This window comes from Zalophus californianus, chromosome 5 (genome assembly GCF_009762305.2).
Source record: "Zalophus californianus isolate mZalCal1 chromosome 5, mZalCal1.pri.v2, whole genome shotgun sequence".
NCBI classification, from domain to species: Eukaryota; Metazoa; Chordata; class Mammalia; order Carnivora; family Otariidae; genus Zalophus; species Zalophus californianus.
Genome location: NC_045599.1, coordinates 116949883 through 116969611, shown reverse-complemented (window position 1 = coordinate 116969611; position 19729 = coordinate 116949883).

Here is a 19729-nt window from a genome sequence, read left to right as displayed (position 1 = left end):
AGAAAATATAAGAATGAGATAACTGAAGGAAAAAAATGTAATGATGATATGTTTAGGTATAGCTAGAGTATCCTGGAATGATGGGTTAGTAGAAAGCCATTAAAATTCAGCACAGTAAAGTACAGGTGGCCAACATAAAAGAGGTTAACAGAGGGAGATAGAGTGAGGTACTCTAACACTTGTCTAATCAGAATTCCAAAGAGTAAAGAGATGACAGTTAAATCTGGAGAGATAATAACTCAGAATATTCTACATTGTGTAAACTAAAACATCCAACAAATCCAAAGCAAGAAGTATAGAAATCAATCCACACTAGATATGTCAGAGTCATACAGAAGAATATGAAAGACAGAGACGTTGAATGCAGTCAGAGGAGACAAACTAACTTCAAAGAAGGAAGAGTTAGATAAATATCACTACCACCTCAAATTAAAAATAAATGTCAATCTCAAATCCCACAATAAGCAAAATTGTCTTTTAAGAATAAGGTTGTCTCCCTCCCTCTGTGCTCCCTCTGTCTCTCTCAAATAAATAAATAGAATCTTTTTTTAAAAAAAGGAATGAGGTTGAAATAAAATTCAGACCACAAATGTACCTAGTTGAAGGAAATTCTCAAGGATATACTTCAGGCACAAATTTGAATCCAAATAAAGTTGTGACATGGAAGAATTAAAGAGCTAAATAAGTGATATAAGTGTAAATAAAACTGATTATATGAAATAATAGTGCAGTTGACCCTTGAACAACATGGGTTTGAACTGTGTGAGACCTCTTATATGTGGATATTTTTTGATAAATACAGTACAGTATTGTAAATGTATTTTCTCTTTCTTATAATTGTCTTAATAACATTTTTCTCTAGCTTATTTTATTTTAAGAATATTGCATACAAAACATAACGTATGAAATATGTATTAATCAACTATGTTATTGGTAAGTTATCTGGTCAACAGTAGGCAGTTAGCAGTTAACTTTGAAGACATCATTCTCAATGATAATCTTCATGGAAGTTGAAATTTAAACCGCAATGAGATACCATTACAAATTCTCCCTCTTTCCAAAAACTAAATACCTTCTAGTAACAGTATTGGTGATGATATAGTGCAACAGCAATTCTTCTACTGTTGGTGGGAGTGTACATAAATAAACTTCTTTGGACAATAGTTTGGTAATATTTAATAATTTTATGCCTTGCTATGTATCTTAGTTAAACTTTCCAGTGAGTACCAGTTCTAGAATATTCATGGCAGCATTTTTCATTCAGACACAACCTAGAAAATTGAAATATCAACTACAGTAGAATGGACGCATAATTTGTGGCTCATTCCTAGGAAGGAATGCTATGCAGCATGTGCTAAATGTGGAAATGTAGGAACTGTAGCTATGCACAGCAACATAGATGAATTCCACAAACATATTTTGTAAAGAAGCAAAGCACAAATAAATACATTATATACTACTATTTACATATTGTTCAAAACCAAGCAAAGGGATGCTATCTTTCAGGATCACCGGGAGCCCTCCTGTTGAGAGCTGAAGTGGTTCCTATCAGCCAGCAAGAGCTGATTGTTAAATTTTCAGGAATTTGTTAACCATTGGTAACTTGAAATTTATCATTATGAAAGTATTTACACCATGGAAATCAGAAAATGCTACAAATCAGAGCTTTTGGGTTATTTTTTCTATGGAGAACTTTAGTTGTTAAATATTTACCAGCATACTATTAATTGAGGGACACTAAGGTTTTTAGAAAAGTCACAGTTGTCTATGTCTATATTGGATGGTGGTTAAATAGGTTTTCACTCTCAAGTTAGATTTTAACACTCATGCATTTTTATGTTCTTTTCTATATTTATGTTATCTTACAATAAAAATAATAAAAGCAAAATGTTTCTTTTAATAATTAATAATTTAATAATTTCATGCTGTTAGAGTTCATGTATAAGTTTCTTTTAATTAATTAACTTTTTTTTTTGAGAGAGAGAGAGCATGAGTGGGGGAGGAGGGAGGAGCAGAGGGAAAGGGAGAAGAAGACTCCACACTGAGTGGGAAGCCCGATGCAGGGCTTGACCCCTGGACCCTAGGATCAGAGACATACTGAAGAGTATGAAAGACAGAGACCCAAGCCAAAGGCAGATGCTTAACTGACTGAGCCACCCAGGTGCCGCATGTATAAGTTTTTGATGATACTGGAATGTATTTTTGTAATAAGAATGAAATATGAAATCTTGTCTCATGGTTTTCAAAACTGGTTAGTGGTGAAACCTGGATTTGGATACAACTGTCCAGTTCAAAGCCTTTATTCTTTGCTCTACTGGAAGATACCTTGATTATATCATGTATTTTTATCCAGTTTCCCACTTGTCTTTTTGTAGCACCCTGCTCGAGAGTCACAAGGATGTAGGTTAATGGTATGAAGTCACTTTTGCACCATAAGGTGAAACAAATGAAATTATTTTGGCAACCAAGTAGTGGGATTGATTCCATGATTTCAAGACAATTGATTCCTCAATTTAAATAAATGTAAACCACTGAAGAATATTGTAATAGTCAAGAGATTGGGAATATAAATATAAGTAGTCACATGTTATCATAATACACAGTCACTGGATCATATTTTCTTAATGCCTTATTTAATATTTCTGGGAAAAAATCCTTTTTTAAAAAAGATTTTATTTATTTTTTTGACACAGAGAGAGAACACAAGCAGGGGGAGCAGCAGAGGGAGAAGGAGAAGCAGGCTGTCTGCTGAGGAGGGAGCCTGATGCAAGGCTTGATCCCAGGACCCTGGGATCATGACCTGAGCTGAAGGCAGATGCTTAACCAACTGAGCCACCCAGGCACCCCTGGAAAAAAATCCTTAAAGTCAGAAACATCTTAGTTTACTATTACTTTTAGGTTTAACATTATACATTAGAAACAGGTATGCTATAAGTAAAAAATCTGTTTATTTACTGATAATTTTTGTTCACAGCCAAATCATATATTTGTGGTACCTGGGTTTTCTTCCTTGACTTTATGTCTGAATAGATATGTTTTCACCAAAAAGTAGCTCTGAGTATTACAGAACTATATCTTAGTAACAATATAAAATTAAGACTCCTAATTAAACACTTGGTGTTTAATACTGCTGGCTGTGACACAATGTAATTTACAGCTTTGTAATTCCCCTTGATGGAATACAATCTTTCTTTGCTTTTTTTCTGGGGAGAGATCATGCCATATTAAGCAGAGTTCTGATACTGTCACGCTCTTATCAGATTACAGAAAGCACTAATCCTTAGGCCATTCATCTGACTCCCTATTTCTGAAGTAATCCATGTTCCGCTGCTCTCTTGAGAATTTGCCCTTTTTGAGGATGCTGAGATCAGCCTTATTGTGCAAAGTGATCTTGGTTTTATGCAAAAGATGTCTTAGTTCCAGATGTTTAGTAAGAGTTTTATTATTTTTCACTCAAAAATGCCAACTATGTGCTTGTAAATGTTGTTCGTGCTCATTACTTCTTACTTCCAGTGTCCTCTACTAGAGGTAGAGGTATTTTTGTGACTTTTAAACAACTGGGTGGCAGTGGTAGGAAAAGAAATAATAAGAAAGAAAAAAAAAAGACAACAAAATAAGAGATCTTAGATAAGCTTGATTTCCTTCATTAGTGTTTCATCTACCCAAATGACACAAACTTCAAAATTAAGTATATTCTATATTTAGCCTTTTTATCATCATGAGAAAAATATTTGTAGATTAAGGGACTCAATTTTTTTCTTAGGATCAGGATTGAATATTTCTTTCTCTTTTTTTTTAGACTTATTTATTTGAGATAGAGAGAGAGCACGTGTGCGATGGGGGAAAGGGGTAGAGGGAGAGAGAATCTTAAGCAAACTGTGCGCTGAGCACAGAGCTTGATGCAGGGCTTGATCTCATGACCCTGAGATCACCACCCAAGCCAAAACCAGGAGTCCAATGTTTAACGACTGCACCACCCAGGCGCCCCAGGATTGAATATTTCTAATAAAGATAAGTCCCTTTGGGAAACCAAGTCAATGGAAATTTGAAGGATTTGGATGGAAGAAGATACCTACAAATATAACTTAAAATATTTGAATGAATGTATCCATTATTGCAAATATGACTTCCACAACTATTTCTTGGAAAACATTCCCAGGAGGAGATGATTTACAATTGGGTCAAGAACTATGATTGAATAGAGAACAGATTTTGAAAGACTAACATGTAAATGAGTTGTTCTGCACAGAACACTGTGATCCACAAGATATTAAAAGATGTTCAAAAAAGAAAAACAAAGACTCATTCTATGATTAAATAAATTTTATTTATTTATTTAATGTGGGTAAAGTAAGTTTAACAATTTTGTTTTTGTAAGACCTCTATTCATCCCACTGTATAGAACTAAGAGAATGTTAAGTTTTCCTTGACCATGGACCAAGGGATCTCTTTCTCTTTCTCTCTGTATGTATATATACATAAAGGATAGAATAATATGATATGTACTAATTTTTAGGTATACATTATATGTATATTTATAATCTTGGAATATCTAGTAACATCTTATGCAAGAAAGAGTTCTATGAACAATGCTATGATGGGACATAGTCAAATAGATATATTTGATCAGCAGTTGGGAAGTGTATCTGGGGATGTTTGAAATCAGTGAGGAGAGTGGATTGAATTATTGAAGAAAAAAGTTTAAAAATTGAACACAACTGCAAGCAAACTTTCTGCATAAGGGCAAGAGGAAACAGTCATATGATAAGAGGGGTGGGGAATTTGTGAGCATTGCTGGAAATTCGGAGAATGAACCCCAAAGGAGAGGAGGAGATGAAGGAGACAGAGTGGAGACAGAAACCAAAATGGAGCACAGGGAGGAGGGCCACATATTCTAAGACAAAAGGTAGAAATGGAGGCTGAAGTGCCTCAGGAGAGTTTTATTTCCCTTTGTCAATTCTTAGCAGGGAAGCTTGTAAACATTTAGTTTCACAGGTAAAAATCCCACCTACTGCAGAATTTATCATTAATGTTGACTCTGAGGCATAACATTTAACTTAAAGTTTTCTTTTCATCATTTATTAATTTTAATAGTAGAATTCAACATTTATTTATTGATGGATGAGAGATCTATAAAGTGATTATATCCTGATATATATATATTTATCAGTATATATTACTGAGCATATAGTCGAGAATGAAGTTCAAAGGAAATTAAAATATTTCAAATAATTAAAAAATACAAAAGGGGGGGCGCCTGGGTGGCTCAGTTGGTTAAGCGACTGCCTTCAGCTCAGGTCATGATCCTGGAGTCCCAGGATCGAGTCCCACATCGGGCTCCCTGCTCAGCGGGGAGTCTGCTTCTCCCTCTGACCCTCCCCCCTCTCATGTACCCTCTCTCTTTCTCTCTCTCATTCTCATTCTCTCAAATAAATAAATAAATAAATAAATAAATAAATAAATAAATCTTTAAAAAAATACAGAAGGATAAATCCGCTTTGTCATTAGACAATCAGAGTTAAGTCCCTGACCTATATATACTTATTCTGCCACTCTTTAGTTATGTAAGTAGAAATTAATTCCCTTGGTGTTGATATTTTATAATTATTATCAAATATTTCAATATCTTTCGAATAGAAAAGAACGATTGTCACAAAACCTGGGTTTCAAAAGTCTTATATGAGCCACAGTACATTTATTTTAAAGGAATCAATTTAGATTAAAAACCCATAAACATTTTATTTCTTGGAGGCTTGATTGAGTTTTCCTCAGACATAATTTTCCATGGATGTGTTTAGATAATTGTTTAAGAATTGATGTTTTAAGTATTTTGATGGAATGATGGACTATTGTTGGTAATAATGAATACTTTATACAGTGTCTCTGCAACAACCACTAATTAGCTTCATTATAGCCCACAGTTAATTCCTGTGAATAACTTATGTAAATGATGAAACTCTAGTAGTTTTTCTGAATTCCCTGACAATGAGATTTTGAGAGTAGTAAGTGTGGCAAATTTCTGACAGCAGGTACATGTCTTTGTTGCATTTTGAGAAAGGAATATTCCAAATACTAGAATTTATTTAACTGTGGAGGTTTTTCCTATTCCAAAAGCTTTGAAAGTATAAACTGAGAAAAGCAGGCTAAAAAGAGCTTCACATTTGATTTGCATCTTAAGAACAAAGAAACAAATGAAAATGTGAGTATTGTCTTTATCTTCACGGTTATTGTGTGCGGTATCCTTCTATAATCTTTTCTTGTAATGAGGCTTAATAGCTGCCTTTGAGATATTAATGGAAATTGTCACAGACAAGGGAGATATTACCGCATCTAATGAACTAAGGTAAGACTAAAAGGAAGGGAAAAGGAACAATAAGTAAAATCTGCACAAATAAAAAGAATTTACCTAGTTTCTAAAATTTAACCCTATAGATTACTCTGACATAAAATGTAAAATTGGAAATTCATTACTAGTCAGTTTTCTAAGATATCAGTTGTCAAACACAACTGGCAGTTTCTTTTCTTATTATTTTGCATTTATGTGGTATTTAAAAACCTCTTGACTTCAACTTCACCCAATGCCCTAAAGAAAGACATTTTATATGGCTCAAAGGGCAAGTCAGATCATTAGATTTGTTGCAGCAAGCAAGAGGACAGATTCCAAGGGGGTGGGGGGAAACAGACATTCAGATAAAGTAATGGTTAATAACATAAAGAACAATGTAATAATTTCAATTGTATTCATCTGTATATTGAACAGATGTTTGGAAAATTTCAAGTTTAAATCAATTTTTTACAGTAATTATACTATTGACTCTGGTTTCTTCAATGCTCACCTTTGGGTTAAAGTACTTGAAAGAAAAGTTGACACTTAGGTATTATAATTTCATAAATATACACTCTTTTCCTTGATTCTTGAAAACTGAGAGGTGAGTACCTGCCATTTGAGAGCTAGTGTATTGCCATCTGATTCAATGAAGGATGTACAATTGAGCTGTCAGGTAGAGAATTATGAGGTTAGTATATAAGTTATGATGGCAACCAGACTTCTTTTTCTCAGGGCATTCCCTGAGGAACAAATTGTAAATAACGCCATCCAAACTTCCTAAGAACAAGATGCATGCCAGGTTTCTGCCAGGATAGCAGTTGATGCCTAATTGAGCCCAGGATTGTTAAAATGTCTCCTTTTTATAGTCCTGAATAATGTAAAGCTAATGAACAGATTCCATTTCAGATTTGAAGCATCAGCTTCCTAGCAAAGATTCCTTTATGATTTGTCTTTTTTTTTAAATTAAAAACATAGAGACTGCTCTTAGCACAACCCCTGTCTACATATAGATGCTAAATTCTCATCAAAATTTATATGTAAATTGCTCATCATACATATACAGCTATTCTCAATAAGAACTGACTGGGTGAATTGATTGGTCTTGAAAACTACATTCCATTTTAATCATATATTTTGGTTCAGGGGTGAAAAAACCTGATTCCTTGTCCATGGCTGTCTTCTTTTTTCTCTGACTTTCAGACATGTAGAACATTCTCGAAATTTTTAGACAGTTAATGCTTATCCCATGCTTAAGAAGAAATACTTATATTTTCCTTCAACTGTGGATATTACAAACAGAGATTAGTGGCCTCTCACTTCAGAGCTGTCAGTGTTGACGTGGCACGAGCTATTAACATTCTATTGTAAGTGGTCAGAAGCTTCCTTCGGCATTCCTGTCCAAAGGCCACTAAACCTCCCAGTTTGTGTTGTTTTCACTAAGATAATCCATTCCTGTCCTTTTGGATCGGTTGGTGCCATTCAATATGCTGGATTTACTAATGATCCTATGCAACCACTGAATCTCTTCTATTTAAAAAAGCAATAAAAGGTAAGTCTTACATCAGAATATACTCATATTGATGTTCTGATTTGGCTTACACAGAAATATTTTATTCTAGGAAAAATGATAAGAGAGGAAATGAATAATGTGTGAACTACCTTTTATTAGTCAAATAGGACTAAGTATCATGTTGATTTCGTATCAGAAAAACTGTCACAAGCATCAGAAGATCCTTCATCTAACCAGTAAGATGGAACTATGTGGAGCACTAACAGATGTCTAAAAGCTAGAATCCATCCTTTCCTGGCTCTATGCTTCCCCTAAACTGTAGGATCAGTACAGTCTTTATAACAGTCCTAAACTGGCATTTGTTTATTGAAGGAGATAAACAACAGTACACATTTCTAAGAAGACTATACATGTATTTTTGGTCATCTTATTCAGTTAATTTAAAAAGGATTACATATTCTTTCCCAAATGTTCTAAATCTTATAACTGTATCTTGGCTACAAATCAAAAGGTAGAATGTGTTTTCGTATTTTGAGTGTCTACTTGTCATATAACAACAGCCTTGTGAGACATTATAATGAATTTTCTTTTTTTCCCCCAGTTTTATTGAGAAATAATTGACATACATCACTGTGCAGGTTTAAAGCATACAGCGTGATGGTTTGATTTACATATCTTGTGAAATGATTACTACGATAGGTTCAGCCAACATCCATCTTCTCATATAGATACAATAAAAAGAAAAGAAAGAGGAAAAGAAAAAAGGGGGAGAGAAAGCTCTTGTGATGAGAACTCATAGGATTAATTTCTTAAAACTTTTCCTGTATATCATACAGCAGTGTTAGCTATAGTCATTTTTGGGTGTATTACATCCCTAGTACTTATCTGTCTTAAAACCAGAAGCCTCCATTTATGACCACCTTCCTCTTTCCACCCACTGCCTCTTGTAAGTCTGATTTCTTTTCAATGAGTCGCGTTTTGTTTGTTTGTTTTAGAATATTCCTCATAAAGGTGAAATCGTAATAGGTATTTGTCTTTCTCTGCTGATTTTTTTCACTTAGCATAAAGCCTTCAAGGTCCAACTAGTAATGTTGAGCATTTTTCATGTTCCTGTTGACCTTTTGCATATCTTTTTTGGAGAAATGTCCATTTAGGCCATTTCCCCCATTTTTTAATTGGGTTAGTATTATTTTTCTTTTCTTTTCTTTACTTTTCTTGCTATTGAGTTTGTGAGTTCTTTATATATTTTGGTTATTAACCCCTTATCAGATGTATGGTTTGCAAATATTATTTTCTGCTACATAGGTTGTTTTTTCACCTTGTTGACAGTTTCTTTTCCCGTGCAGAAGGTTTTTGGTTTGATGTAATCCGATTTGTTTATTTCTTATTTTGTTACTTGTGCTTTAGATGTATACCCCAAAAATCATTATCAAGACCCATGTCAAGGAGCTTTATTCCTATGTCTATGTCTTCTTATAGAAGTTTTATTTTTCAGGTTTTACATTCAAGTCTTTAATTCATTTTGAGTTAATTTTTTGTGAGTGATGTAAGATATGGGTCCAACTTCATTGTTTTACATGTGGATATCCAACCATTCCAGCACTACTTATTGAATAGACTCTTTCCTCCATTGGGTATTCTTGGTTCCCTTGTCAAATATCACTTGACCAGATATGCTTGGGTTTATTTCAGGGCTTTTGATTATGTTGTATTGGTCTTTTCTCTATTTTTTTGCCAGTACCATACTGTTTTGGTGACTACAGCTTTATAGGATAGCTTAAAATCAGGAAGTGTGATGCTTCCTGCTTTGTTCTTCTTTCTCAGGATTTCTTTGACTATTCTGGGTCTTTTGTGGTTGCATATAAATTTTAGGAGTGTTTTTCGACTTCTGTAAAAAAAAGTCATTGGAATCTTGATAAGGATTGCATTGAATCTATAGATGGTTTTTGGTAGTATTGACGTTTTAATAATATTAATTTTTCCACACATAAACACAGGATACCTTTCGACTTATTTGTGTCTTATAGTTTTCAGAGTAGAGATCTTTCACCTCCTTATTTATTCTTAACTATTTTATTGTTTTTGATGTTATTGTAAATGGGATCGATTTCTTTAGCTCTTTTTTCAGAAAATTCATTGTTAGTGTATAGAAGTGCTACTGATTTTTGTATGTTAATTTTGTATCCTGAAACTTCACTGAATTCATTCATTAGATCTAACAGTTTTTTGGTTGGGTCTTTAGGATTTTCTATACATATTATTATGTATACAAATGAGGACAATTTTACTTCTTTTCTAATTCTGATACCTTTTATTTCTTTTTCTTGCCTTATTGCTGTAGCTAAGGCTTCTAGTACCATGTTGAATAAGAGTGGTGAGAATGGATACCCTTATTTTATTCCTGGTCTTAGAGGAAAAGCTTTCAAAACTTTCATCATTGAGTATGATGTTAGCTATTGGCTTGTCATATATGGCCTTTCTTATGTTGACATATGTTCCTTCTATGCCTAATTTGTTAAGTTTTTATAATGAATGGATGTTGAGCTTTATGAAATGCTTTTTCTTGTCTATTGAGAATACCATATGATTTTTTTCTTTCATTCTATTAATATGATGTATCACATTATTGATTTGCATACGTTGAAGTATGCTTGAATCCCAGGGATAAGTCCCACTTGGACATGGTGGATGAACCTTTTAATGTGCTGCTGAATTTGGTTTGCTAGTATTTTATTGAGAATCTTTGCATCTGTATTCATTAGAGATATTGTCCTGTGGTTTTCTTTTCTAGTAATACCCTTTTCTGATTTTGGTATCAGAATAATTCTGGCCTTAAAAAATGAGTTTCAGAGTGTTTCATCCTTTTCAATTTTTTGGAAGAGTTTGAGGATTGTTACTAATTCTTTATTAAATGTTTGGTAAAATTCACTGGTGAAGCCATTTGGTCCTGACCTTTCTTTGTTGGGAGGATTTCGATTTCTCATTCAATCTCCTTGCTCATAATTTGTCTATTCAGATTTTCTATTTCTTCCTGATTCAGTCTTGGTAAGTTGTATGTTTCTAAGAATGTTTCCATTTATACAGTTTGTTGGTGTATAGTTGTTCATAGTAGCCTTTTATGATTATTTAAATTTCTGTGTTATCAGTTTATAATGGCTCCTTTTTCATTCATAATTTTGTTGATTTGGGTCCTTTCTCTTTTTTCCTTGACTAGCTAAGGATTTGTTAATTTTTTTCTTTTCAAAGAAACAACTTTTAGTTCGGTTACTCTTTTCTATTGTTTTTCTTGTTCTCCATTTCATTTATTTCTGCTCTAATCTTTACTATTTCTTTTCTTCTGCTAACTTTGGGCTCAGTTTCCCTTTTCTGGTTCCATAAGGTTTAGAGTTAGGTTATTTATGTAGGATCTTTTTTTGCTTCTTAATGTAGGCATTTATTGCTATAAACTTCCCTCTCGTAACTGCTTTTGTGGCATCCCACAAGTTCTTGTGTTTCTATTTCACTTGTCTCAAAAAATTTTTTATTTCCTCCTTAATCTTCTTTGATCTACTTATAGTTCAGGAGATTGTTGCTTAATTTCCATGTGTTCCCGAATTTTCCAGTTTTCCTTTTATTAATTTCTAGGTTTTGTCATTGTAATCAGAGAAGATACTTGGTATGCTTTAAATCTTGGGTTTGTTAAGACTTGTTTTGTGGCCTGACATATGTTCTATCCTAGGAAATATTCCATGTGTACTTGAGAAGAATGTGTGCTCTGTTGTTGGATAGAATGTTCTGTATATGTCTGTTAGGTCTATTTGCTCTAGAATGTTGTTCAAATCTGCTTTTCCTTTATTGATTCTGTCTGGATTATCTCTTCATTGTTGGGAGTGGGGTATTAAAGTCTCCAACTATTATTGTATTATGGTTTATTTTTCCTTTTAGCTCTGTTAGTTTTTGCTTTATATATTCAGATGCTCTAAAGTTTGGCACATAAAAATTTACAATTGCTATATCTTCTTGATACATTGACCCCTTATATCATTATATAATGACCTTCTTTGTATCTTTTCACCATTTTTAGCTTAAAGTCTATTTTATCTGATATAAATATAGCTATCCTGGCTTTTTTTGAGTTACCATTTGCAGAAAATACTTTTCTATCTTAGTCTACATGAATCTTTAAGACTAAAATGAGTATCTTGTAGGCAGCATGTTGTTGATCTGTTTTTTTTGTTTATTTGTTTGTTTTTTATCCATCCAGCCATTCTATGCCTTTTAATTGGAGAACTGAATCCATTTACATTTAAAATAATTATAAATAGGTAAGAACTTACAATTGCCATTTTGTTAATTGTTTTCTGGTTATTTTGCTGATCCATTATTCCTTGTTTCTTATCCTGCTATTTTTATTTTGTATGTGTTCTGATGTCTTTTGGTATCAGTATGCTTGGACTTCTTTACCTTGTTCTTTTTTTTTTTTTTACCTTGTTCTTTTGCATAATTACTATTGGATTTTTCCTTGTGGCTACCATGACGCTTGCATAAAATATCTTAAACTTATAACACCCTATTTTAAACTGGTAACAGCTTTGGTATAATTCATAAACTTTACACTTTCACTTCTCCTTTCTCTCACATTTTAGGTTATTGCTATTTTTTTATTGTGTAACTAATAACAGATTATTGTAGTGATGGTTATTTTTGTGTTTTTTTCAAGTTTGAGTTATAAGTAAATTATACACCATTATTACCATATTGCAGAATCTAATTATGACTGTATATTTACAATATACACTACTTTTATATGTTTTTATGATGTTAATTAGTGTTCATTTACTTCCACTCAAAGAACTCCCTTTAGCATTTCTTGTAAGCCATGTGTGGCAATAATGAACTGTCTCAGCTTTTGTTTGTTTGGGAAAGTTTTTATCCCTCCTTCATTACTGAAGGACAGATTTGCCAGGTATGGGATTCTTGGATGATGATGATTTTCTTTCAGTATTTTGAATATGCCATCCCTTTCTCTCATGACTTGAAAAGTTTCTGTTGAGAAATCTGCCCATAGTCTTTTGGGGGTTTCTTTGTATGTAACTGCTTTCCTTTCTCTTGCTGTTTTTAAACTTCTTTCTTTATCCTTGACTTTTTGGCAATTTAATTGTAATGTGCCTCAATGTAGCTATCTTCAGGGTCAATGTGTTTGGGCTACTTTTCACCTTATGGTTTAAATGTCAGTTTCTCTCCCCAGGTTTGGAAAATTTTAGCCAATATTGCTTTAAATATAATTTCTATTCCTTTCTCTTTTTCTTCTCTTTCTGGAATCCCCATAATCCAAATATTGTTTCTTTTCATTGCATAGCGTAATTCTTCACTATTAATTTTTTTTTACTTTTTACTCTTCTGACTGGGTAATTTCCAATAGCTTATCCCCTAGGTCACTGATCACTTCTTCTGTATGGTCAGGTATACTTATGAAACTATAGAATTCTTCAGTTTAGCTATTACATTTTTCAACTCGGATTTCTGTTATGTTTTGTTTGTTTTTTGTTGGTTGCTATTTCCTTGTCAAAGTTCTCATTTTGCTCATGCACTGTTTTCCTAATTTTGTTTAGTCATCTGCCTGTTCATTAAATTTATTAAGGGGATTATTCTGAATTATTTTTTTGACTGTTCACTGATCTCCATATAGGGTCAGTTATTGGAACTTTATTAATTTTCTTTGGTAGTATCATATTTACTTGATTTTTCATGATCCTAATTCCTTCTGTTTGTATCTGCATGTTTGAGTAATTGGGTACCTCTTCCAGACGTTATAAGTAAGCTTTGGCAGGGACAGTTCTTCACCAGTCAACTCAATTTGGGTTTCTTGGTGTTTCTGCTGGAAATATCCTTGGGCAATTGGGGACCTGCTATTATGGTCTGTTTTGGGGTGAGGCAACTATTGAGCTCTGAGATGGAGATCGGGGCTGTGTGCCCCTGACTGAAACCAATTGGATAGGACTACTGGCTTGGTTTTCTATCCTGGTGAGGCTGTAAGATGGGCCCCACATTTGCCTGGATTTTCTGGTCAAATTAACTAGCCAGGACTGGGTACTATATTCGGTAGTAAGTGAGGCTGTGAGTTAGCTTCCTTGACCTAGGAGGGCATCAGGATGGGTCTCAGGGCCTGTACAACTCACTGCTTGTGTACTTGAATCAGACCAGAGTGTGCACTAATCTCCCTGGTTGGGTGAAGCCACAGGATGTGCTCTGAAGACAGGGAAGACACAGGTTTTGTTTTCTGTGTTTCTGTATGTAGGGCCATTGAATGGATTATACAGCTTCCAGGGTGCTATGGTCAGTTTTCTTGATTGGACAGCCTAAAGGCTGTATTCAGTGATGAACAGGGCCATGAATTAGATACCCTGCACAGGTGCAGGGGGAGAAGCAGCTCTAAAGCTGATAAAGATCTTTGTTTGTTGGCTAACTCAAGCTGACCCTCACCCCAAGTTACCTGACCAAACAGGCCATTGGCTTTGTTCTGCAAACTATCAGTTCTGCCCACTCACCTCTCAACTCAAGTGCCACTGGACTGCACAGATTCCAGGAGTTTTCTCCAGCCCGTCTGATCAGATAGGGCCAGAAGATACCCTTCAGAGCAGAGGGGCTATGTCTCAGCTCTCTCGCCTGAATAGGAGGAGGAGGGGATGCTCCAGGCTACTCCTAAATAGGGTTTGCCAAAGATCTGATTGGGAAGGGCTGGGAATTACCCTCAGTCATGGTTATAAATTGATCCCCTTGCCCTTGCATAGCACAGAAATGTTCCACATCTGGTACTGGCTTTGCTCTGGGGACAATCAGCTCTGCTTGCCCTCCTCTTGGCTCAAGCGCGACTGGGCTGCATAACTTCCGAGAGTTATTTCCAGCTCTTCTGCTCAGTTGGGGCTAGAAAACATTCTCCACAGTGGGTAGGGCTGTGATTTAGCTCCTTGCCTGGTCATGGGCAAACCAGGCTCTAGGGCCAGCAAAACTCATGTGAGGATATGAATCAGGCCGATCTGCATCCCACTGAGTTCCCTGGTCAGAGTGCACCCTGACTTGTTTCTGCAGATGAGCAAATCCTTCAGCTGGAGTTACTACTTAGATACTGTTGGTATGAACTTAGTCTGCCAAGATTTGAGTATTGGTTGTTGCAAGCTCCTCCCCTCTTCATCATAATCAGATTCCCAGTAGTTAAGCCCCCCAGATTTTTCTGAAATCCTCATGGGGCAAGCATAGAGTAGGGGTTCCTGAAAAGTAACCCACAATGCTGGAAGACCTAATTATCCTCTCTTGTTTTCTTCTCCCACTGGAGGAACTGGAGGCTCAGGGGAAACCTCTCTGTGTAGTGCTGCACTGGCCTGGGAAAGGGGCAATGTGGTCAATGTATAGCCTTTTCTTTTACCCTTTGAATGTAGTCTGTCTTGGTCTCTGTGGTGCAGGGTGGGTGTTTCAGCCTACATCCATGTTTTAGGATTCTCTCAGTGGTGACTTGTTCTTGAATATCTGCTGGTTATTCTTCTTTGAAGGGGAACAATCTATAATGTTATTTTGGTAATGTTACTCTCAATGTATTTTTAAATTAATTAATTAATTGTTTATTTCATTAATGATTTTTTTGTGTGCTTATTTTATGATAGGCACTATGCTAGACATTTGAGCTAGAACTGTGAACACATGAGACAAAAATTCCTAGCCTATAGGATTTGCATTGCAGAGAGAGGAAATAGAACCTAAATAGATAAATATAGTATATCAGGTGATGATGAGTGCTATGAAGAAATGTATACTACGAGGGAGAAAAGAAGGGTCCAACAAGGGAATACCATATTTTATCTAACTCTTAAGTTAGAATAAGATTGATTTTTCAGATATGAGAAGTTAAGTTGTGCTATTAGGTAACTCTAATTTGGTTTTTCTTCACTTTATTGTCAAGCTTTTATATTTGCTCATTATTTAAGCTCTGATCTAAACCTCCAACTTTTACATGTTGCTAACATATTTATGTGAATTCTGTGAACTCATTCAGGGAAGGAGGGAAGTTTTTTGACAATAGATAAACAATTACCTGGGTTTCATTTAGATTTAGTCCTCTCTTGAGTCACACTGATCTCTAAATCCCCCTCAATTCTATTAATTTCAAATGCATTCCAGCTTCTGATAAATAAGCAGACAAAGGAGAGAAAAGAAGAGAATGGCATTTTGATTACTGTGACTATATTCTTTTAAATATTAGAATTCTAATGAAAAATGTAAATCTTCATAAACAAAACTTTCTATTTTGTGTTGCCTTCACTGCAAGAAACTCTAATGAAATAGATTCCATTTTAAAATTAGTTTTTTTGTGACCACAGAAGACTGATTTTGTGGACTCTGAGGAGCCAGACTAATTGTGACCCAGTTAGAACAGGACAGCTTTGCTTTTATTAAATGATGTCCAAGGTTAATGTCAGACTACATAGATCAACCTCTGTCCTCCATTTAGCTTCAGTGGGAGTTGTGTGAGTATGTAGAGTATGAATTTGGCCCTAGAAGTCTAACAGACAGTAGAATTACATAGATTACTCTTTTAGGATCTTGTGATTATTTTTTAAAAAATTGATTAATCTCTTTGACAGGTCCCATGCACCACCTCCCTTCTTTGAAATGTAAGCGACTTTCCCTTGAGGGATAAATAATCTCATAGAAATTCCCATACACATTTCTGTCTAATGATATTAGCCTTTTTAAACAGAATGCAACCTGTACAGATATTTATACAAAAGAAATAAAGCCTCACTTTGCTCAGGATATGCACCAATTTTCAATTTATATTTCTTGAATTTTAAAATTTAGAATTATTTAATTCACAATTATAGTGGATTCCAGTTTTTACCAGAAACATTTATATTATTGCTAATTAAGTTTTCTAAGTAATTATCAAACTTTTCACAACATATAATTCCATTTAAAATAAATAAATCTACTTTTTCTTCTTCCATCTTCAGAGGAGTAAATTGCTACATAAAATTAATTTTTCTTCTCATCATAACTAATTGCATACAAAAGATTATAAGGTAATAAAAAATGATGTGGTGTTGAGATTAGGGGACATCATAGGTATATTTAGCTCACATGTTTCTGTTCTTTTCCACTGATAGTCAATTTTTAATCTTCAATAATTTACAAATAGCCTCATATAAAATATATAACTTTTCTATTATGAGGAAATATTCTAGTCTAAAAAGAAAAATAAAATGGAAACTATTTGTAATAAAAATAGACTGTTCAAATATTTAATTGAATCTCTGACAGTACTTGTTCAAACACTTTCACCTGTATCCTCTTATCAAATGAAAATAAAAACAGTCATATACTTAAAATAAACATCCTGGAAAATTAAACTAAGCTTATTAATGCTGATGCATTGATTTGAATAAGAATAACAACCATACATACCTAGAACATTTTATTATATGATTGGAAGTATTTATTTGAAATATTTTATCTCCCTTGGGATAAATAAAATATATGTTGACGTAAAAAGATTTAGTGCAGCTGTTTTAACAAGTTAAGATACAACTTTTATTCATTCTTGGATTTAATAAACATTTATGGGAATGAGCTTTATGCCGAGATATGGGCTAAAAACATGTATGAAGGGTTTCCTACACTGTGAAAGACATGCAATGAAATAAATAATGAAGATATGATGGAATTGTGCAATAGCAAAAATATGAACAACATGGTACAATAATTTAATAAGTGGGGGCAACTTTGCATGGTGGATCAAAGAAGTTTGGCACTAGAAGTAATACCCTAGTTGTGTCTTGAAAAATAACTAGAGTTTACTAGGTAGAAACCTGAGTAAAGGGTGAGTATACAGGACAACTCAGAGAACAGGAGAAAAAAAAAAACAAAATCTAAAGAAGTGGGAAAAGATGACATGTTCAGAGAGCACAGAGTAGTTTGATGTAACTGGAGAGAGGAACTTCACCTTAAAGGGATCAGGCTCGGGATAGATCATAAAACCTTTATGAGTTTATTCACTCAAAAATTGGTACAGCATCTAAGTAGTTCTCAAGTACTGTGTTACTCATTATGACTGTTCTGTGTCCCTCAAAATATACCAAATCATTAAACAATTAGTCTACAAGTTGCAGCTTTCAAGTAGAAATGACCAATATGTAGATGTTATACTCAAAGAGTAAGAAAGCCAGAACATTTATGTTGGTTGCATTAAACATTTGGAAGTAAAAACATTGTACCCATTGTTTGTTCTCTTGTTTTCTTGTGTTGTATTCAGTATAGATGAAAGAGATATATAATCAAAATAAAAAGCTTTTGCACAGCAAAGGAAACCATCAACAAAATGAAAAAGCAACCTGCTGAATGCAAGATTTTTGCAAACTTACACAACTCAACACCAAAGAAAAGAAAAGAAAAGAAAAGAAAAAAACCACCCAAACAATCTGATTAAAAAATGGGCAGAGGATCTGAATAGACATTTTTCCAAAGAAAGCATACAGATGACCAACAGACACATGAAAAAATGCTCAAGATCACTGATCATCAGAGACATGCAAATCAAAACCACAATGAAATATCACCTTGCACTTGTCAGAATGGCTAAAATCAAAATGACGAGAAGTAAGAAGTGTTGGTAAGGATGTGGAGAAAAATTAATCCTTGTACATTGCCAGTGGGAATATAAATAGGTAGAGCCACTGTGGAAAATGGTTTGGAGTTTCCTCAAAAAAATAAAAAATAGAGATGCCATATAATCCAATAATTCCACTACTGGGTATTTACTCAAAGAATATGAAAACATGAATTCGAAAAGGTACATACATCCCTATGTTTATTGCAGCATTATTTACAATAGCCAACATATGGAAGAAACCTAAGTGCTCATCAGTAGATAAATGGATAAAGAAGATGTGGGATATATGTGTGTATATATATATATATATATATATGATGAGATCTTGCTATTGAGGCCATAAAAGAAGGATGAGATCTTGTCATTTGCAATAACATGGATGGAAATAGAGGGTATTATGCCAAGTGAAATAAGTCAGATGGAGAAAGACAAATACCATATAATTTCACTTATATGTGGAACTTAAAAAACAAAACTAATGAATAAACAAACAACGAAAAGCAGAAACAGACCCATAAATACAGAGAATGTTGCGGGGGGAGGGAGGTGAGGGAATGGACAAAATGGGTGAGGAGGAGTGGGAGTTACAGCCAGTTATGGAATGAATAAGTGATGGAACTAAAAGGTACACAGTCAATAATATTGTAATAGCACTGGATGGTGACAAATAGTAGCTACACTTGTGGTGAGCATAGCATAATGAATAAAGATGTTGAATCACTATGTTGTACACCTGAAACTAAGGTAACGTTGTGTGTCTACTATACTCAAAGAAAAAAATTTAAAAAAGAGAGATACGCAATCAGTCTTTCGGGGAGAACACACAACATGGTTCTAATAGTTTCAGTAAATATTGATTGAGTACATTTTAAGAGCCAGAAGTCAGAGGTACACATATGGATAATATATGCTTCTTACCTTGAGGATTTTATGATCTCCTAAAGCAGAGAAATAAAAAGATAATTTCAAAATACCAATGTAAATTATAAGAAAGGACCACCACATGCAGGATGCCTGGGAGCACAGAGAAGGGTCTTCCAGGTATTTAAGCAAGACTTCTTGGATAAGGTCCCACTCAGCTCAGTGTAGAAGAATAAATAGTGAGCACCCTTTGGTAGAAAAAGACTGAGCAAAAGGCAGGAATATCTGTGGCATTTGCAGGAACACAAGGAGCTTGAAATTCTTACAATGTCAAGTATGAAGTGGATGGAGAAGCTTAGAAGGTTGAAGCTATGGAGCTAGACAGGGATCA